Source organism: Monopterus albus, unplaced genomic scaffold, assembly GCF_001952655.1.
Source record: "Monopterus albus unplaced genomic scaffold, M_albus_1.0 scaffold23.1, whole genome shotgun sequence".
Classification (NCBI taxonomy): Eukaryota; Metazoa; Chordata; class Actinopteri; order Synbranchiformes; family Synbranchidae; genus Monopterus; species Monopterus albus.
Genome location: NW_018127903.1, coordinates 2,016,897 through 2,040,348, shown reverse-complemented (window position 1 = coordinate 2,040,348; position 23,452 = coordinate 2,016,897). Strand labels below are relative to the sequence as shown.

The window sequence follows — 23,452 nt, the reverse complement described above, 5'->3', positions numbered from 1 at the left end:
CATACATATTCAACCACTCCTCCAACCCCAAACTTCACATTTGTCTCCCCGTGTAGCTACAACCCTGCACAGTAAGTGACCTGCATCACAGCTGTGTGTGGGAATTTGTATGAGTGGGTGTGTTTGTAGGAGGGCTGAGTGTGTGAATATATGCATTGGCACATACTTGCACATCAGTGCTGTAAATTGGTGCATAACTGCATGCATTTTATTTTATGTACATATTCCCATTGTGTGTACAAGCACACGAGGAGGGAGGCAACTCCAGGCTTCTGCTGGACCTACTGTGCATTATCCCAAATAAACAACTCATTACATGTGTATTTAAGCAAGGGGAGCTGGCGAGCAGTGGGAGCTAATCCACGTTATCGTTCCCAGCGTTTCTCTTCCAATTAGAATACAGGAAAAAGGAGCCCAAGAAGGTAGGCTACTCAGTGCACGAGAAAGAGTGAGGAAGAAGCGAGAGGGAGAAAGAAGAAAGAAAAGCATCTGAGTTAACTTCTCACAAGTGCCTTCCTTACTTATAGTATCCTTTCTCACTCTGTCTTTCGCTCTCCCTCTCCCACTACCCTCTTGCCTTCTCTCCTTCCCTCTCCCTGTGGATTTTGCACAGCTCTTCCTTGTTTTCGACCATCTCTCAGAACTGGGTCATTGACAGACTGTGCAGCAACATTTTGAAGAACACGGGAGGGGGAAAAAGCGTGTTCTTTCTATGAGAACAATCCAAGGCTTCTTTATCAAGTAGCCTGCTTATCAAATTAAGCTGTCAAAAGCACATTAATAACAGGCAGCACAATTCCCTTCACAGAGAAAGGGGGGAAAGCACATTTAAAAAAAGAATGATTTTGCTTTTGCTGTGTAAAGAAACAGTCCACCAAGGGCAATAAAGCGTTTCAATGATTTCTCCCTCTCTCTAGTTCGCTCTTCCTGTTCCACTCACAATATGGGGGCCAAGAAGCAGAGTGCCACTCATTTAGAGGAGGAGCAGTATATCAGGCTACTGTGCAGCAGGGATGATCCTTATGTTTAAAAGAATGACAGGCATTACAGCACTGTTTTCCCAATTAGACTCAAACACTTGTGCTGGGTGATAGTTAAACAGATAAAAGAGCATCTCAGGGTGAAAATGTGGATTCAAGACCAAAGAATCACACCGTTTGATGAAGACAAATGATGCCCAGTAAAGACATCATGTTCCTCATATAACTAAGACATTCAAAATTAACACTTGCACAGACAGCATAATAAGTCAATTCTTTTTCTAAGTTTGTTCAAGTCAATTCTACCTTCAAACTTAAATCTCAGTGAAGAAATAGTTTGTTGACACATTTTTGCCATTCTAAAGCTCTCATTACCCTCAAAATCGTGAAGCCAGATCATCCCATAAGAAACCGAGAGCAGAATGTGAGGGAAACAGTGTACGGTGCTGAGGCAAAGAGAGAAAGTTAACACTCTCACTGCTGTTCACATGACATATGCCTGAGATGCAGAAATGAAATTAACAAGACACCTCGGCATACAGATGGCAGAGAGGAGAGAAATTCACCCTATGACCTTACACTCAGACAAGGTGTCAAAAAAACACAATTTTCAATATGAAGACATTGTATTGTGTTAACCATCTTAACACTCCCCTTGAAGCCTTATACTCTGCTCAGTATTTGTAAAAAGAAATGAACATGTAGTGTTTTTTAATCCTTACTAAATCTGACAGTGTTGGCTAAGGCTGCTCGCGCTGAACTGCAAGCCCTTTTGTATTTTACTCCAGAGACTGATTTTTCTCACACCCTCAATTTGAGTCCCACCCTGTTTGCTCAGCCCCTGAGGGGGCTGTTCTCTTGTAGCCTGGAGTGGGCCAGTGGTGGATGGATATGACGTGGAGGCAGCGGGACTCTGCCGGAGGGAGGCTGGAGCCACGACAGGTATCCCCCACACTTCCTCAGCTATTTATAAAACCATGAGTCCAGCACAGGGCCAAAAATAAAATGGAGGCCATTTTTATCCCAAATAATAAAGGCAACCCACTCCCTCACTCACACACAAACACAAACACTAGAATCAGAAAAACATCCAGCTACAGCATACAGAAATGAACAACGGATACTAACAAAGTGAAAAACTCCTCACTATACAATGAAACCACCTCCGTCCCCCTACTGAGCATGCTCAAATGTGCCCATCCACACATGCACGCACACACACACAGAGCAGACAAAAGTCAATATCAAGGCTGAGCTATTTCTGTAGAGAGCACTGTTTAGTAAGTGTGGGCTGGGTGCCAGTATTCTCTTCGTCTGGGCATCATTGCCCTGCTGCTGTTACACAAACTCACCTCTTTCCTCTCTCACCCGCTCCTCACCCTTTCCACCCAGCCCCTTGTTTTATTGTCAGTGCTCTCTCTCCCTCTCTCTCTCTCTCTCCCTGTGTTTCTCTTATACACACAAGGTTATTTGTTTTTCCACTGGGTCGAACCACGGTGCCAGGTGAAAGCATCTATTGGCAGGATAAAGAGAGTGGCTGGTGTGAGATCACAAGGCCCCACTCTGGCCAGTAAACCTTGAAGTGAAGCGCTGGGCTGGAGTTTCAAACAAAGTGCCCCCTCATTCATTATACATGCAACTGCACTGAAAATCTCCTTCCGCAACGCCATCTCTTCTCTGCTCTCTCTTTCTGTCTCCCTCTGCCTCTCTAGGCCTCTCTCCCTTTCCCTCTATCTTCCTCTGTCTTGCTATTCTCTTGTATTTTTTCCAGACAGAGCATCCATAAAGTATGAATAAAATTAATGACATCACAAGCTGCACTTTGGAACAGCCATTGCAGGAAAAAGCTATACATCATAGGAGAGAAGGAGATGGGCCGAGAGAAATGCTGGGAGAAAAAAATGACAGAGAGAGAGAGAGAGAGAGAGAGAGAAAAGGTGTGCGTGGAGGGGGTGGGGTGGGGGTGCTTCACCCTTCTATATCCTCAGGGCACTTCATATTGCTGTGCGTTATTGTGTGTTATTAAGTTTGATTTCAGATACACTTTAGCTGAGAAGTTTGAACATTTCATTCTTCTTTCTGTTCCAGAATTCTTCATGTAGCTGTAATTTGCTCTCCTTCATCTGTACTTCTTTGACCTGTGCTCTCCTGGCTTTGTTGGCCAGCTGAGTAATGTAAGTGTACAAAACAATCTTGTGCAGTGCATTCTTTTACAGACTGGCCTTTGGTGTGGGAATGGCACAGATGACAGTGGAAAAGAACACTGGTGTGGACTTTGGCAGGACACTGCTTGGTTAAGCTGTGTGCTCTGCAGAGTGTGGAGCACTGAGTGTGAATTCTTAGCTTTTCTCAACTTAGATGGCGTTAACAGCATTTTCAACAGCATGGTCCCCTTGGAGTTGAACAGCGCACCTCCTGATGTTATGTTACAGACTGAGACACCTGAGACTCTATGGTAAAATAAGCATATATAAATATATATAAATCTGAGTTCTTATTCCTCCGAATCCACCACTATGAACAGAAAATCTGCTAAAATGCCTGATAGCAATCCTCAGCAGCAGCAGCAGCAGCAGGATGCGGAGCAGTGGCAGCAGCGATGCGTACTGTGGCAGCAGAGTGAGCAGGGGTTTCAGATGGATGTGAGCCTGTGTGAGGCCGAGGCACAGAGCTACCTCTGTGCATCTCACCGGACTGTGTTTCAGAATGACTCGGCTATGTTGCAGTCATGACAAAGATAAATTACAGCCACTGGAAAACATTTCAGCATTTTTTTCTAACTCCCCCCTTATCCACACCTCTTTGCCTTTTTTTTTCTTTTTTGGCATTGGGTGTAGTCCAAATGTGTGCCACACCAAAGGGAGATGGTGGGAGGGGGGGTTCTCTCTGAAAATATATTAGAGGGAATGAAGCTGTCCCTCACTATTCACAGGTCAGGTACTGTGTTTTATCATGGAACATGCCTTCCATCGCCAGATGTATGCACATGGACAGCAAACAGTTCTCCCTCAAACTAACCCTAAAAAGGATTCCCAGTTAATTCTGTGTTTAAAGCAGGTATTACAAATATACACTTTGTGCAGTATTACCGGCTGCCAAGGCTGCTACACTGATAGCGCATTAAATAGAAAGAAAGCAAAAGAACTAAAGTAAGAGTCCGGTATGGAAGTCAGTGAACTTGTTTATAAATATGTTAACTCCATCTGAAATCTCAGTTTAGCCGTAAATATCAAGTCTTGATGGTGATGCTGAGGTGTTCAGTCTAATCTGAGGCCCATCCACTGTTTAGACAAAGAAGTCCAAAATTTTTCTACTATAAATGTTTCTCTTCGTCTTATCATTCTAAGTCCTCCTCCAACCTTCCAGGACGCTCTCCTTGTCCAAACATTTCAGGGAGCAGGCCTCAAGCATGGCGAGGTGTTTTGCGTGCCTCTTTAGGTGGGCTGCCGCTGACGATATGATTGCGTGGTTGGCACTGCTGAACGCAGACCACCCAGCAGGCAGCTGTTGCCATAATGACCAACAGGCCAGGCAGGAAACAGGAAACAGGAAGAAGAAGGCAGGACATCCTGTTCATCTAAACTAGTGTGTTAACCATGACATCATGAAAGTATCACTTTTTAATAAAGCATACCAGGCCAGAGGTCTCTGCTCTTAACTCATCTCAGCTCTCACCTCAAACAATTTTTTATCTCCATTTCTGTGTGTTTGTGTCTTTCTCTGACTTTCCGTGCATCTGTCTTCTCAGTTTGCCTTATCAGCCCTCACACTGACACTGTTTTCCAGACTGCTCCATCATCCCAGACATCAAATCCTACCCTCTTCAGTCAAGAATAAAGGGGGAGAAGAAATACACGCATTTTCATTTGAATATACACCAGCAACAACCTCACAAAAGTCTGAGGAAAAAAACACAAAAGCACAAACATTCAGATGCACAGAAACAAGACACAAACTTGAACGCACACACACACACACACACACACAGACAGTCAGCACATACTGAAAGGCAAACACACAAAGAAACACCAAAACACAAAGCACAGAACAGCCAGAAGTCTACTTTATGCAGAAATATTCTAAAGTGTTTTACAATACAATTAAACATCAAAGGCTGATATATTCCTCTGTGATCTTTAACACCCCAGTGAACAAACCCCATACACTCCCATCCACTTACAGCATACAAAGAAAGTTGCTGAACGTCACCGCTAATTACTAGATAGAGACAGAAGGAGACTTTGCATCATTATGCAAAAACCAGGACATATTCAAATATATGCATTCAACCTATAAACCAAGCAAGGACTGTGTTATTTACTTTATGTTACTATCATTAAGTTTTGTGAGTAATTTCAGCTCTTATGAAGATATACACGGTTCTCTTAAGGCAAAGAAACATTTGAGTAAACATTTCTAACATGCACAACAGTTTGGACAATGAAAGGGAGATCTGTTCAAAATGAGTACATAAACACATGGTGAGGTGGAGCCTGATGCTTTTCTTTGGTTGTACAAATATATTAAACCAAAAAAAGGAGACTTCTCCACCCATGTGAGAAAAAGAAGGAACACCTGCCTCATGCAATAAACAAGAATATAAGAAGCCCCCGATTTATTATAAAACTGAACTATTTTCATCTGTTAATAAACAGGCAAGAAACAATTTATAGTAAGGGTCTCCACATTATCTGTGTCAGATAAATTTACTGCAAAGAGAGCCTACCCTTTTTCTGTCACATGTGGATTTGAGGTTTTCTCCGCAACAGTTATCTGAGAGTACCCCCACCAAAATGCACTGCCTTATTTACAGGATATACAGGCCTTGATGCTTTAAGATATTGTATGATCCTTATAAATGAGCTTAACGTGACACTCTACAACTGACTCTTATATTCCCTTCTCATTTGAGCCAAAGGCATGAAGTCCAATTACATTTCTTCAGTATCCACTTCCAGATCTTGCCAGCCTGCAATCTGCAAATGAGTGTTTTACTGATGTTTAACTCAGCAAACTCTACAAACCCCTTCCAAAATATTTGAAACCATTAGTGAAAAAAAAATTAAGTATAGCAAAAGGTGCTATTAAATTATTTGCTTAAACATAAATGCTGCTGATGTTTCCATTAAGAATGTTTTCATAGATCTAGTTTTCCATAAGGAGGGGTTCTTGAAATGAGCCTTCTGTACAGTATTAAATGTCTTTGCTCTGATGCAGCACAGTGGTATACTTTACCCCTTCTGTTTTCAAAGATGCAATCTTGATGGCACGCATTTTACAGCACTGACTCTCTGTTCTGGTCATGCTTGTCTATAAAACTGAGCATTCACACATTTATGGGCATTATATGAGACATTTGTTTAAAAATATTAGCAAAAGTTCATCCTTTGCTTCTAACGTCCTTAGTGTTTTTAAAACACATGGCAAAATCCTTATCATGGCATACTATGTGTCACTTCCCTTCCCTTAACTAAGGCTTCACTGAGCCCCTTGTGCACAGCAAAGTGCCCTGACAGTCAGCTCAGTGCCCTGGCCAATCACAGGGACACCGGACCTTCTAATCCTTCTCTGTGAGAAGGGTAAGAGCATGTTGTCACTGCTGGTTTTGTGAATCAGTGCTTAAAATCCCAAATGATTTGTCAAAAGGTAAAGGTCTTAAGAGTGTAAGGGAAACAAACGCAGTGCAGGCCACACAGTGTGGGTGTCGATGTGTGAATGTGTGTGTGAGTGTGTGTGAACCTAACAGAAAGGAAAGAAAGGAGATAAACCATGCTTTTGTCTCTGCATTTGTGTGTGTGTGTGTGCATGTGCCTACGTTAATGCGTCTACATACATGCGTGTGAGTGCGTGTTTGTACAGGGTCTCTGAGATTACAGAGCTTGGTTGACAGAGTCCTCTGTGTGTAATTGTGGGCCCACATGCGAGCGCTCACCTTCCTCTGAGCGGATTAACCTAACGCTTAATCCCAAGAGAGCAACAGGCCAGACAGGCCATATAGAACAACTTCATTGACAATGGGCAGAAGAGGGAAGGCCATGTGTAAAATATTTTTAAAGACTAATATACTTTTATATTTTATTCATGAGTAAACAATTAATATAAAAACAGCAGAAATGGTTATAAAAGTAATAGGACATCACACAGAACACTACATCCTCTTAAGATGTAAAAACTGGAGCGCAAATGTTGCATTTACTTTATAGAGGCTGTAATTTAATGTTATTTCTTTAAAATTGAACTAAGTGTGAAATGCAGTCAGGCAGTAAATGACTGTGTATATGCTGTACATTCACACTCACAGATAAGACTGATATGCTGTTGCGGACAGCAACAATTTATCACTTAAAATCATTTACTTTTACTTTTCTAGAGTGCCTTCTAAATATCTCACTAATGAACTGTATTTCAAATGTAATCTTTTTTAATAGGTTTCAATGCTATACTGTGAATAGAATGGTAGTTTTATTAAGTTTGAGAAACTGCAGCTATCTCTACCTCAATACCTTTCTTTAAGCCTTTAAAATTGGCAGCATTTCAAAGATAAAATTATTGTTTAACTGGAGAACAATTTCACTAGAATATGGGTTTAGAGATCTACAGTACTTTCATGTTTATATTAATGAGCGTGAGATAAAGTGACAGAGCCAAATCAGTTCTAGTCACTTGGTCTAAATGAAAATGAAGTGTGATGCAGTAATTTCTATTTTTATTACCACCCTTAATGTGCAGATGTACATTTCATCAGTGGGCCTTCCACTCTTTACACGCAAAACAAATAAATCCATTTTTTTTATTTCTAATGCTGCAACCTGTGAACGTTGCCATAGGTTAATTATGGTGTCATTATGAATCCTCTCACTGCAACAGGTTCATGAAATTGAACTTAAGTCACTGTATTATCATTTTTGCTGAAGAGCAGTTAAGCCTAAACAACCTGAATTACAAAGTGACTAAATGTGAATCCATCCTGAACATGCCGAACCTTCTCTCTGTTATCACTGTGATTCTGATTTGTATGAATTAATGTTCCAATAGGCCTGAGAAACTGCGTTCTCCTGTGTTCCAGCTGGGAAATTGTGCTTGATGAATGTTTGCATCCTTGAGTCTTTTCTAATATATTTATAAAAAGCTGATGCATGCACAGGTTGTTTCATGTATAAATAACACAGGACAACTGTGATCATTAGTACGCTATATATCCACAGTGACTTCCCCTACTTTCTGTTGCTTTAATTGTAATAAAATACCTGAAATTTAAAAACTTCTGAAATGAATGTGTTTTCCCCAGTCTTTCTTTTTTTAAGTTTCTTTTCTCAGCTGGTAAAATTGTATAGATCAACTACTAAATCGCATTTAAACAACTAGTGTAACTTTTCATGTGGAATCTCACAGCGCATTGCATGAAAGCCTGTATGTTAGTATTAAGGAGAGCATATTCAGTAGCTGTGGCTTTGGGACTGTGCGCCTGCATGTGGACAAGATAAAGCTACACAAGGTCGACACAACAGTAACACTACCTAAAACACGAGACAGACCTTGACTCTCCCAATAGACCATAAACAGCTATTTGTTGTCAGCCTGTAATTATATGACATCGTTGTCACCAGGCATAAGCCGATCGGGGTCACAACAAATCAATAGACGCAGTTAGTGTACTTTGTTGAGGAGGCAGCGCGCATCAAAATAAACCCTCAAGTTTCCCTGTGGAAGATTAAAAATAACGATCGTATGGTGCAACTTGTCTCGTGGATGTTTGCGAGTGAGAGGCAAGTGGTGTGAGCACGGTACTTACTTTATTTCGCATGAAATCTTGTCCGGGTGAAGTGAAGGATACAACAAGAGGTCCGGCCGATTGACAGGAAAGCTGAAGCCGCTGCTTGGTGGGGACGGACTTCGCCAAGACGCACTTAAAATCCAGGAGCGCAATTTAGCACAGACGTTGCCGGGAGGAAAAAAGTAACCTACAGTACGTGGTAGGAGTCTGTATAATGTCAGAGAAAACTACTCCCTATCTCTCCCCCTCGTGCTCTCTCTCTCTCCCCCTCTCTCTCTCTCTTTCTCTCTCTCTCCGATCGGACAGTGTCTGCTCAGGAGGCGGTGAGCGCGCTTCGCCTGGTCTCTCTGCGAGGTGCCAGTGAGCGGAGAGGGACCCGGTGGAGCGTTGGAGTGGAGGTGGTGGAGGTGGTGCTGGTATACTGGTGTACTGTTGAGAGATTGTTTCTGTTCCTTCCCACAATCCTGACCGAGTCTTTTCCTAACCCTCTCTTCTCTCAATACGAGGAGAAATAATCGATTTTGTCTCTCTTTTTTGACTCCAGAAAGGGGGCGGTCTCACATTTCCCAACTCTGCTTTAATGGCACGGATCTTAATGCTTTATTATCGCGCCAGCCTCGATAGTTTGGACGCACAATTAACTGCTCAGAGGACCACTAGAGGAAGATGATGGAGAATGTGTGCTTTAACTAATGAAGCAACGGGGGGCACGTTAAGCGTTTGCAGCCGTCTTTAGGCAGCGAGATGCCGCCAAAGTTTTGTTTGTTTTGCTGTGGTTGATTGATTTTCTTGACTGTTGTTTCATGCATGTAACATGAAATGGCAATAATACTCAAACTTTAGCCAGCCACCCCCCAAAGTGTCAATATATACTAAACATCCACTTATATATCCTTAAGCAGTATCCCCTGTTTCAAGAAGTTTTTGTATTGGCAGAAAAAACATAAAACAGTAACATGAGGTGAAAAAGTTAATTGTCTCACCTCAGTATATACAGATTTTTAAAACTATTTGCATTATATACACTATACTTCTTACACTGGATTGATTTATAACCCCAAAATAATGCTATCATTCAGTTCTCAGTAAATTTCTTTCATGTCTGTGCTGCATGGAATCTGCCTCTTTCTGAGTCACTACAAAAAATGTTTCACCCCCTGCATGCTGCCAATCATTCTCTAAGACCTAGTTATCTTCTACAGATAAGCCCTGACTCAGACAGTAACCATGAGGGTATTACCAAGCCTTTATCATCCAACCAAATGATTTCAAAACATCCACTCTATTAGTGTGAAGATAACAATTAGAACAGCAAGTTTGCCACTTCAGATAAGACACAGACAGGCAGTGCAATGGCTTTCTGTACAGAGATGTATCAGAGATAGGTCTGGTAATATCGCCGTTCTATTATACTCACATTATATGGATTCCGTATCAGTTCAGAGATTTTTAGTTGCTGTCTTCACTGAAGCTTCTTATACTCTCATACACCATCAGCTCTCACTCTTGAGTTGTCATCAATTCATTAACAAAAAAGGAACATATAAATTCCTAGATTTGAATTAACATGGGTCTTTGGCCTTTGGCAAGAGTATCCTTGGATGCTCAAGTTTACAGTTGATAATCTTTACCATTTCCATACTAAAAAACTTAAATGACAGTGTTGCCCATTACTTTTTCCTCATTAGGGTGAAACTTTTAATCATATCCTTACCTTCACTTTTTTACCAGTAGTGCACCATCTACTTTTTACTGAAAATATTTGTCTATTCAAACATAATAAACTTTTCCATTTAAATGCAGACAATCAGCGAGGCATTTCTCTTATGAGCTTAGGTTTGCAGTACATCCATAAGTGGACACCAAGCAGCACCCTAATCTCTCCGTTCTTTTGAGGTTCACCTGTAAAGCTTAAGTCATGGTTGCAGCCAGCCACCGAGTCAGTCAGTCAGTCAGTCAAGGTAGGAAATCAGTTAATAAATAAATCAAGATGGCTAATCTGCTTGACGGGCGGACATTACTGCCTGTAACTGAAGCCTCTGGTGTCTGATGACTCAGAATACCACCTTCACATCACCTGACCTTTTAATCTTTAATAGCATTTCCTTTGGCCCCAGGCCTACATAATAATCAATAAGGTTTGTTAGACACAGCGGGTTTGTAAATGCAACATAACAGGTATCAGCGGCCTCACATATCAATGGGTATAAAATATACATACATGACACCATTAACAGACACGATTTCTCCCTTTCAGGCTTAGAGTGCACTACTGGCAATTGCTTTAATTCTGTCACTGACATATGGACAGATATGGGTGCCCGCTTGATCAAACGTACCACAGTCAGTGTTTCTTCTCTTGCCGTTTTGGTGCCCTCAGTCTCGTAGCTTTCTGTGGCATCTGTCAGTTATTCATTGAAGAGGCCCTTTCAGCATTCACAATGTTTGAGGTCGTCTTTGGTTGGCACCTGGGAGAAGTAACACAGGGAAGCATGAGGAGGAGAAGACAGAGTGAATCTGTCAGTGAAATGGTTTGCATGCATGTCTATGCACTATGCATGATTCATGTTAACATCTACTCTACTGTGTGTGTGCGTGGTGTGTGTGTATTTGCTTGTTTTCATGGCCATATGAAATATGGAAAAATAAAAGAGGGAGTTGGATTGAATATATTTGAATGGTGAAAAATCATTAAACAAGGCAAACATTGGCTCATGCATATTCATACATGGCTGACTTGTCTACAGAGAAAAACTTATAGTGAAGGCATGCTAACAGCATCATCCAGTACTCACACATTTAATCCAAAGTAGAGAGAACCTACTGGAAATTTGCTCTTGAGACTACTGAGCGGAGGTCTATGGCTAAATCTAAATATAGTAGAAATAGCTCAAAGTGTTATAGCTAGGTTATTATTATATTGTGCTGTTTTTCAGAATAAAAATAAAATTTGGTACACAATCAGCGCAGGAAAACAAGCAGAGTTTACTGTAGGTTAGATAATTTAGGTTGTGGCATTTGTGCTTTCTTGAGCCAACGTGTTTTCTCTATATAATTAAAGTAGATTATCAGTTTCTTGCCATCTGAAACTTTCCTAACTTAACTCATTAGCCATTGTCCTTCCCTCCTACTCTTAGAAACATTCAATCCTGAACTTGTGTTTTGAGAGGTATGAGTGTGTGTTCAAGTGTGGGTTGTCAGTCTCATCAAAGCCGGGTGGAAAAAAAAATCAACAGCTTGCCAAAACAATTATGTAATTTCAAATATGTCACAGTGTGTATACACACACTTTAGGCTTTTGGATAAATGCAATTTTGTGAGGTTTGGCTTCAGCTGTGCATAAAAAAGAGAAGAGGGGAAGCTGTGACTGGATTTTAAGTCAAACACATAAGTGCGGTTTGCTGATATTGATCTTGCTTGGATTGTTTCTTAAGCCTCTCCTGGCAGTCATTTCACAGCATGTTTCTCAAGCACACACGCTCACACACACATTCGCAGAACAGCTCGCCTGAAAAAAAAAAAAAAAAGTGTGTGTTTTTTTGTAACGGAGGGAGAAAGAAAGGAATGCCTCTCTCAAGCAGAAGATAAAGACAAACACATTTCCAGGGCAAACAGGAACAGCCCAGGCTCAGTGCAATCTGTTGTCAATCATGCTCACGTGAAAACACAATCTGCCTGTCATAGTAGATGATGTTGTCAAGCACTCTGCCTCACTGCTCCTGAGAATTAGCCAGCTACTACAGAAGAACCACTAGACACAGGGAGTATTTGTTTTATGTCAGATCTGTCTGTGGATGTTTCCAGCTTTATTTGGTATTTACCTCTTTCAGTCGTTCTTCCTGCATTCATTCCCCGCTGAATTCGAGAGACGCTTGGTGTTTTGACACTATGTGTTTACTGTAAGTGTATGCATTTGCAGGAGTCTGTAATACTGTCCATTCATTTTAGATCAGTTTCCCCCCCCCACACACACACACATTTAAACCTTACCATCTTACATTCATCCTTTGTTGATCTTAACAGATGATATCCATATTGTACAGGATTTAATCAGTCTGAACCCCTGGGTACTGTTCTCAGGCAAAACATAGTTTAGGCTCTCGTACTTTGTATTTGAGACAAGAGACATTTCCCTGCTGATCTGCACTTGGTCTGTGTGTCAGTCATCCAAAGCATTATATTACACATGAGTAAAGCTCCTTATTAAAAAAGGTTTATAATGAAACTCAAAGGGCAATATCACCAGTAATTATAGTTGCAGGAATCGTACTACTGTACAGTATAATTATGGCAACAAAGGTAAGAAAATCATTTTTAATTAACTGAAATCGTATATTCTCATATTACAAAATATATAAAACCAAGAAACTGTTGGTTCTTGGGAAGTATTTATTTGTACACTGAAATGAGCTTTGTAATATAAAAGTGCCATTCCATTTTCTAAATTTAGCTCACAGGCAATAATATCTTGATAATTGTACAACTGAAGGAAAGCAGTAAAGCAGCACACCTATAAGCTGTTTTTTGAATGGAGACCACACGTACAGTGTTTCGTGTTAACTGTCTTAAAAAAAAGTTATATGTCTGTCAACATGGCATTTTGCTGTACATATACATAGTTTGTTCCTCCTGGACCTTTAGGTTAATGAGTGTATAACTGTAAATATAACATATTTTGTAAATATGTTGCTATGAAAATTGCTGTCACTTACAGTAATTTTATTTTCAACTTGGACAATAAAAGATGCCATATCTCTCATACATACAAAGCCGCTGCAGTAAGTTTGTCTGTAGCAGCTTAGGTCAGCTGTTATTCAAAGCAAAGCTAAAAAGAAATTTAAAAAAAACCATACAAAGTATTAATTTCAACAACACAGTATTTCTGTGTGGTTTGGCCATTAACTGTCTGACTACCATGAAATTCATTGTTCCATTTAATGTGACCTTACAGTTCAGTTCCAGAACAGCACCCTGTTGGGTCAGACCATACAAAACTCGACTGAAATAACTTGAATGAGGTAATAAAGTCGGAAACCCTCGGAAACTATAAAGGCAATATAGCGACCCCTTACCTCCAGTAGCAGTATCAAATGAGAGACTTGGTGATTTGCTTGTGCCATGTTTACCAACAGTATTCTGTCTGTACACCTTTTATGCATTATGGATGAGGCACAAGCTGGACGACAAGCTCTCCCTTTGTTGCCTGTTTGGCGTTCCAGTTACATCACAGGGAGAACCCTAAGGTCCTGTGACTGCACTGGCTGGGTGAGACAATGCCGCTGGGTGACTTGTTGAGCTGACCTGTTGCTTCTTTGCTCTATTATACTATCATATATGTGTTAAATACCTACATTGACACTTGCTGACAAATTCACTGGTCTTTGTGATGGAAGGTTTTATTTGTCAAGCTGCATGAGATAAACTAAATACTTACGATGACTGATACGTATGTTCATTGGAAATCTAAATGAGACTTGTCACTTATCAAAGGTATTTATCTTCTACAGAGATGGGATTTAATATAAAGACCAGACTTTACAACCTCTCGAACTTAATGAATGATAATAAACTACTTTAATAAGACAAACTTCCAAATAATGTTTGAATATTTAGAGGGAAGAGCAGCTGTTGGCTACAAATATTATTTGATTATTCAGACTTGATATGTGCAAATTAATTAACTTGATGAAAATGCCAAGACTAATTTTACAATGAAACATTTTAATGTGCTGTATATCATAAATGTATACATGGCATGTGCCATCGGTGTACCACCTGCTACTTATGAAAAGCTCATTGTGCCTGTAGAGGTGTGTTTAGACACTGCCTGCAAGACCCTACACAATTTTTATTTGGTGGATAATGTAATGAGGTTTCTTTCTGAATCATCTAAACATTTAATCAATGCTATTTGACTAACCATTATTCCACATATAAACCTTTTAACCATTTTTAAATGTACTTTCTTTTATATTCTAAACACTGAAACAGACAAATTTTCCCAATTCATCTATCCCTGTGTCTTCTCTGTGCTATAGCAGGTGTAATTGCCACACATTTTCTGTCTGTACAGAATATCAGGGGCTCAAAGTTGTTTTTGTCTCTACTAGATTGCTTCATGTCAGGGAGGTAAAAAAGAAACACTTTCTGCTAATGATTTTTCCTTCTTTTGAATGGTTGGAAAGTGTTTCTCTTTGAACTGGGCACAGATATTTCGTTGTTCTTACTGCCCTTTCTGTAAATGTACCCATAAAGAGGAGATGCCAATGTTATATTTTTCTGTCTTTGTTCGAAGGGTGTCAACCAGAGTTTCCTAATGTTGTGCAAAACCTGTGTCTGAAACATTGTTAGTGTTACAATTGTAGCAAGATCCCATGTCTGAGCAAGCTCCATGATCACCATGTGAAAGTTTTAATGAACTGTTATACCACAAAGTAAACCTGAGTTAGCCAAATATTCAGTAGAGGTTTGGTTCAAAGTTACATATTTTTATATAATCCTCACCAGAAAAATAACAGAAATGTTTTCTTGTTTAAATGCCTGAAACAAATATATGTTTCTATTTACCTGACAAGGATCTCTCGTGGGTGCCAACTCGGACTATTTTTGGTTCAGGTGCAAAGGTGGGAGTGTGGTGTTATGTATCATGTGGGTTGGACATGGTCGACCAAATCTTTACCACTGAGGTAGCAGATTACAAAGCAGTCATATAAATGTATTTCATAACATACACTAAGAAAGGCATTGGTAAACAATAGCTGTTGAAAAGAATCATGAAACCAGTGAATCATATTCACGTTATGCCTCTTGGGGTAGCGCTATTCTCTTTTAGTCTAGGCAGGTATAGTGTAACTCGGAAATTTGACAGAGTGTGTTTGAGTGACAGGAGTCTAACCCATACAGTATGTTGGATACATTCAACTATAGCACAAAAATCTATAGTCATCATTGTTTCCAACTCCCATAGTAACCATTACACAGCAGAAGTCCCTCACGCATCTGTTGACCACAGCCAATTCCCTTGACAACTAAAGATCACTCAGCATGACTGCATAACTTCTCCCACATTATCAACAAGCAAGTGACAGAATCTCACTGTAAAGAAAAGCAAGTCACACAGAATATATAGCCTGTCTAAATGATGGTTCCCCAGTTCTGATGTGCGATAGTGAGGCCTAGCGACCAATGGTGCAGGCCCGTGTTACACGGAGGAGCTTGGCAGACGAGCTGCACCATCTAGCTAAAGCTCTTTGTGCCTCTAGGATCACCCCCAACTCATTCTTATTCAGACATGATCAGAGAGGAGGCAGGCAACAGAGATTAGCTGCAGATCAAAAGAGCTGCCTCGCGCCAGCACTCGTGTTTTGTAGATTTAGGCTGCCCCGGCGCACAGCCGCTGTGTAGTGGCGGCAGAGCGTCAAACTGCTTTCTGGCCTCGACAGTGCTCAGGGGGGTAAATGGAAAGAGAGTTTTCATACAGTAGGCTGGACTACAAGAGAATGAAGAGAAAAATAAAAGCAAAATCACTATGCCTTTACAGTAAGCCATTACAGTGGAACATAGGTACTTGTGCTTTCTGTGCCACTGCAAGAGAAACTGCTTCCATATGTGTAATAGGTCTTGGTTCAGTGATAATTTATTTTAAAAAATGAAAAGCACATGATACAGTAACATACAGTATATTCAGTAAGTCAAGAGCTTCTGGATCACTGGTGCCCATCAAATAACCATAAAAACTGACTACTAACCTAAATGCCGCTATGCTTTCTGGCAGCGGCTGTTATAGAATAAACACGCAGCAAATTACTTCTAATCTGTATCTTCACCCTGCTATTAATTTACACAAAATACTCTAATAGAAACCACAGACACCTGCATTGAATTGCATTCCGCTAAATCTAAACAAGCTGAAACAAGCAGTAACCACAAATCCATGTGCCTTTGATACATTCAAGCAATTATTTAAAATATATTATGAATGACATTAAATATATTCTGTATTCACATTTCAGTCATTACCAGTGAAAATATACACAATCACCCTCCGTACTTTCGAGAGAACAGCAACAATGAAACTAACAGCAGAATGTGAAGGTTCAATGACAGGATGAGGTGAATTTCAAAAGCAGAAAGGCAACTGCTTAAAGGCTCTCTCTACCCCACAGAGAATGAAAACAACACGTTTCCTCAAATTCACTGACCATCAAAGCAGTGGAATTCAGGGGCAGAAAAGCTACTAAGTGAGGACTGAGCGGTTCCTGTAAACTGGGTCAAAGTTTCTACAGTCCTGCACCTTTGAGTTCGATAGCAACAGGACCGAAACTCTCCCCAGCTACAAATTAAGGGAAATTTTGTGCTATTTGTCACCATACAGTATATCCCTAGATATTTTTAAAACTGTTCATTTCCTCTATTTTAGCTTGACACAGTTTCATTTGAGGTTTGAAAAGGGTAAAATTACACTGCTCTCAATTTCATCATTACTGTAAAGTTGTGGTACAGTAGCAGATTGTACAATAAATATATGTAATGCAAAATAAAGACTGAAAAAAACTTGAAAATATGAGCATATCAAATTTAGAAGATGCTATTTCTCCTCTTATTTTAAGCAAGATAAGATGAGAGGTTCTCTGTTCATTTAATATGACAAAAGTTTTGCTTTTGTGTCTTACTTAAACGCTGAATTGTGTGACACATATTGCAATTGAAGTGTGTATTTGCCACTTAGGTAGCTACCTTGAGGGAATGAGTCATTTCTAAAGCAAACAGCGTGTTAAGGCCATGCTTTTTTCTCTCACTGATAATTCCAGATCGTGCAATGAGGTGTTCTAAGCAATTACCCTTAAAAGTGCCAGTAATCTAAACTGACTGTGAAGAATTAGAAACAGAGGGGGGAAAAAACTGGATATAAAGTTCCCTCTAGCAACTTAAAGCATTTGTCTTGCCTTAGAGGAATAAAAATGTAGACTTTTAAAGCTTAAGCACACAGTTCCAGAAGCCTCAATCAGCTATTCCACAACTGCTCCAGAGAGGTGATTGGCAACAGCTGGGACACGACTCCTCCTTCAGCAGCATTAATCTGTCCTGCTGTCTTTTGACTTTGTCAAGAGCAGGAACAACTGGAAGTAAACATCGAGTAAGTATATATTTTGGCCTTGTTCATACTCGTATAGTCATTTCAGTATTTGGCTACATGACAAAGGCATCATTCACTAAAACTGGCAAGGCTATAATGAAACAATTAAGGAATAGCACTTCAAAATACAGTTCAAATTGAGCAGCTCAAATATCAAAATTATGGTTTAATCTGTTAAACATGTCACGACCCACTGTGCAGGGTATAGTTTGAAATCCTCACGGAGATAGGCTTTCCACTAACAGAATGAAATCCAGAGGAGAGGGGGAAAAGGGAGGGAATAGGTGTGCTGCGAAAACTCACCCGTGCCGTTTCTCTGCTTCCCCAGGAAGTTACACCCTGCAGCACCAGCTGAGGCCCAGCTCAAACAAACAGATCAAAAAATTTAAAAAAGAAAGAGAAACCTAGGAGATAATTGGCCAAAAAACACAAATAAACAGCCCAATGCCCTGCATGTGATAAAGCCAGACCAGCTGGCTTTGAACAGAAACCCCTGATTTGGGTTGTGTGCTTGCCCCTGATCTCTGTCTGAACTGAAACCAGGTCTGGTTCTTTCCTACCAGCCTCTCCTCACCGCCCCTACCCCTCTGTCCCAACTGAATCCACCTGCCCCCATCATTCCTTGACAAATTTAGCCTTGTGAGGGATCAGTGACACTGCCCCACCCCACCCACCCCCCGCACACACACACACACGCACACACATACACCCCCAGGCCTTTGTCAGCACTGGCATATATGCCCTGGATTATTGCCCTTCCAAGAATGCTGCCATCTTCACAGGGGCAAAAAAGAACCCCCCCCCCATACACACACACACACACACATCCGTAACTTACAGATGACACTCTACTCATATGTTGTATTCTTTTGAAACAGAGCAGTTTGATATCTCTACTTTACATAAACTTCAACCTTTGTGTCAACATTAGCAGAGAAGTTGCCATCCTATGGGCCAGACCTCTAAGACTTGCATTAAGGATGTTACCGGATTAAAAGCTCATTTAAACATTATTTCTCTAATTTGATGACCCAGAGTGTCAGAGGTGCAAAACATTTTAAATAAATTATACTGTAACAAATACAGCTACCCCTTTCATAACCTGCATCAGCGTAATCTACGTGAATCATAAATAAATTATCCACTGGAAGAGCTTATCCAGCATTGATAGCATCTTGTCAAATGTCAAAATACCAGGTGCAGTGGCAATTATAAGCTCATTTAGCTAAATATATCTATGACTAAAATCCACCTACAGTCTTGTGTTTTTTCAAAGAACCACAATGTTTAGGAAATGTATATTTTTTTTCATTAATACCTGATAAAAATCATACATCTCAATCCAGAAGAAAACTTTTAACTTCCCCTAAGATGCTGGCATCCTGACTGTAAGCAATTTCTCCTTCTAAATGATGCATTCAGAAGAATGTCAGTATCAACAAGCTTTAATTGTAATATCCTCTGTGACCGTTTACACGTTAGCAGGGATCTGTGGGGGTGGCTCGATGTAATTGTATTTTAATCAAGTATTTTCCTGTCAGGGTGTTATACCTGATGCCAAAATCTAATGTAGATAATGCACTGGATGATACATCCAAATTAGTGTTTTATATATCCCTCTTAAATCAACCAATTTGCTAATGTTGTGATTGATGATATAAGAGGAAAGATGAGTAGATATAGATTGGTATTTTCCCAGAATACATCCAAAAGAGGAAATCCACTGTGAGAGGAGATAAAACAGTGGTGTTCCCTTGACAATAGGTATTCACACTTTTCTGACAGTGAAATACATTTTGTATTGATTTGGCTGTATTGTTTACATGTTTCTGGGCACACATAATTAACTAATCTGTTTATTTTTGGATATGTCTGTCACCAAGGCTACCTGTGCAACCATACATTGAGGTTTCAGTGTCTGCCCGGTCTGGTATTTGCAATGACCTCACAGACAGGAATTCAGTAATTTTTTTGGGTGCATGTGTGACTGGGGAGTGGTTGATGGATGTTGGTGGGAGTTCATTTAATTATGACATCCCTATAAGGGAGGGATTCAGGGTTTTGATCAAAGTAACATGGTGACATAACCTGCGATGTAGCTGCAAAGCCAACTTACTGCTTTAGATCTTACAGAGCCTGAAAAATACACAAGAACAACATATACTCTGACTTGCTGGAAGGGACTTGGTGAGAGGGCATCTTAGCTCTTTTCTCATTTTCACTGGGTTGCGGAAGAACTAAGAGGAGGGACCGAAGACTAAAGCCTAGATGTCTATTTATGAGTGTGGCAGGGTCAAGAAGGGGGAAACCAGAGTGCAGCATGGTAGCCTGTGGCCCACTGGAAAAACTCATTCCCATGAGAAATATAAAAATGTTACTAGCCAACAGGTTTAACAATACCTGCAATTGTTTTAATTAATGTTGTCACATGTGTGTTTTTAATGATACTTGCAGTTGTTATAATTAATGTTGTCACGTGTGTGTGTGTGTGTGTGTGATGCTTTGGGCTAAATGCGCTGGATGTAATTAGTCCATGTTTTTATGTAAATTATTTGTTTTTAAAGTCTTCACAGGACTCACTTACAAAAGAGACGTCGATCTCAATGTGACTCCCTGTTAAATAAAGCCTAACTAAGTACAAAAACTAACTAGCATACACTTTTGTTAGATTAGGGTGCAAGTTTATGCATCTGCATTGCAAGCATGGAATTCACTCATTAGTGTACCTTCAGTGTGTGTGTCCTTGTAGATATCAGTGTGTGTCACAGAGAGTGCAGCTGTGTGTCCATGCTATGGCTCATAACACTGTGGGCTATGTAGTGAAACACAAAGCGTTCTGTCAGCTGAGAGGTGACAGGAAACGGTGCATGGTGTCTCCTCTGAAAACTCTTTTCACCCTGTTTTATTTTCTGTGTTTTTTGTTGCTTCATCATTAAATCATCAACGGAAAATTAAAGTAATTATTGTAATGAACCCACTGACAGGTTTATGTAACCCTGGGTGGATTTATGAGCACGATGACTCCAGTAGTCTGGGGCAACCCTACAGTCTGACTTGGAGTTGATGATTATGAAAATCACTTGTATGATGTGTGTTAGTTTTCTAAGTTTCTCTTAAAATGTTAGCAATTCACAATATTATGGTAGTTGCTTTTTGTTGATTTATGGCAAATATTTGTGTGTGTGTGGAACCGAGAAGGATCATTTGCCTACAGTGAACTGCATGGCTGGAGCTGACTTCAGCGTGTCTGACCAGCCCTCTGTTCTGCACAAGGTTGCTCTGTGTGTGTTCAGTTTTAGAGAATGAGAGGAGGCTGTGGCCACCACTAAGCACATACCTTTATGGCCCGCAGCCCCACCAGCCCAGACACAAACCCAGGGGCTGTATGTTTATCAAGCGTCTCAGGGTTAAAACTGCTGATTTAGGACCACTGCTGCTCAGGTCCTTTAAAACATAATTTTTTTTTTTTTTATCATCAAGTGCTGACTTTAAATCAGCACTCCAAATCTGATATACTTGATATATACCAGTCCAGACCTCAACCCAACCCGGACTGCAGTAGATTAACAAGGATTGACCGAACCGGGCCTCTGGAGCTCGATCCTGATGAACTCCAGCAGAAGCAACAGGAGGAGCTTGAAAAAGAGCTGGAGAGTACAAGAGAGAAAGATTGAAAGAGACACGAGCATATAGAGAGACTGAGAGAGCACAAGAATGAGAGGACAAGTACACACCTCAATCCAAAAACAATATTTTGACTGAAACCTTACCCTCTCCATCTGGCTCTTTTGAAAAGTGGATTATGACTGGTGCCACAGCTAGCCCTGTATCCCACAGTTCATTCTCTCAGCTCAGTCTGATATGTTTCCAAAAGGATGTTGTACAAAAACTAAATGTTAATTCAGTGACTACTATCAGAGAATCAGAATATAAAGTAACAGATTGTGTATAATGTTTCATTGAATGACTGTGAAATAAATACTGGAATAATATTTTAAAATGCAGAACTAGCTCAGAACTTCAGTCAGATACATTAATATGTGTAATCTTGAATTAAACCAAATGACGTTCATAGCTTATAACACTTATTTTTTTCTTTCTGCTTCCCTGTCTTTTCATCCTCTCTTGCACTAGAGAAAAACAGAAAGCATTTTCAGGTGACCATGGTAACAAAGCGAAGCACTTACCCTTGCACTCACTGCTCTGTGTTCCCCTTACTTCCACATAAATCTCCCTCATGTTTCTTGCTGTTTCCAGGGGGGCTGAGTGAAAATTGGAATGGAGAACTCTTTTCTTGTAACTACAGCCAATATACTGTATATTTTTTTGAATAGAAAAAATAAAAATAATGAAACATACAGTGTATTATATGGTGCTTTCTGGACCCATAAAAGGATTGTGAATGACGGCAGAAGCTCTCCCCTCTTCTCCTTCTTTCTTCCCATACTGTGATTCAAACTATGGCCTAAGGCACCATTTTTAATGTGACGGGCGGTCCCATTGAAATGTCAGCCTCATATCTGGAATTTGGGGGTAGCATCAAAGATATTAGCAAAAGAGGGAAAAAGGGCAAAAATAGGATGACTTCTTGATTAGCTACATCTTAGAAGTTTCCACAAGTAGATTGGACGAAACTCACAATATCAAAAATGAGCACTTGGTTAATATTCACGCTTTAAGTTTTAATCATTGACGTTGGATAAAATCCAACCACATCATTCAATTAAACCTCAATACTTTAACTCTCATTTTCTCCCTGTATTGCTCTTTCAGTGCTTAAACCACTGAGTAAACCTCCATGGCAGATGTTTTGACTTGAAAGCCAATAGAAACTGAGACAGTGATGAACTTGTGATGCCATTTGAACCCATCTTAACTACATATTGTACCATATTCAGTAATGCCCTATTAACTAAGTATATCATCCTAACTTCCTTTGAAAGCATGCCAAGCAAGAAATTGCCTATTAGTGCATCTTTCAAAGTAAGGCTATATTTAGCATCACTGCATAAGAAGCTGATTTTTAGCTTGCTGAGTCTGAACATTACATACACTGCTATTACCAGATATGTTTGTTACTCTAATGCTTTTGGTGACACTGAAAATACACTATTAAATGTGTATGTAAACATCTGTTATAGGTTTTTGTAACCAAAGTAAGATAACAGAAAAAATATGGTAAACCTTGTTCTTTAGAAATAATTTTTTTCAGAAGATAAGCAATGATGCAATGAGAGTTATTTGTTTCACCATTAATTACTGGCAGTCACTGCTTCTGTGAGCACAGTATCTCACATATAGAAAATATTTTGTCACCAATTATTTTTCAAATTATTTTTGCTAATCCCCTTTTATTCTGAAAATCTGTGTGTTGTCCCCACTTTGGGGAAACTGGAATGTATTTCTTTTCAAAATGTGTTTAAGCAGTTATAAAAAAAATGTCTGATGTTTCATCAATATTTCAAGCCTACATGTTTATGTGGGTAGGAGATATCAAACCATTGGTGTTTTTGTGCATTAGGTGATCCTACTATGGGTTATTGACATTCTCTAAGGGCAGAA

The 23,452-nt window shown here is 40.0% G+C and overlaps 1 protein-coding gene across 9 annotated transcripts in view; it reads right to left on the bottom strand.

The window, feature by feature from the left end:
- Positions 1 to 9,253, bottom strand: part of mef2cb (myocyte enhancer factor 2cb) — a 57,761-nt gene extending 48,508 nt beyond the window's left edge. For 4 of the 9 annotated variants that reach the window (XM_020594460.1, XM_020594463.1, XM_020594461.1 and 1 more), the window contains exon 1: positions 8,773 to 9,250. The gene's annotated coding sequence lies outside the window, so the exon portion shown is untranslated. Of the gene's footprint in view, positions 1 to 8,772 lie in introns of all 9 variants that reach the window. The other 5 variants (XM_020594462.1, XM_020594467.1, XM_020594468.1 and 2 more) reach the window with 3 other exon arrangements.
- Between the last annotated feature and the right edge of the window lie 14,199 nt (positions 9,254 to 23,452).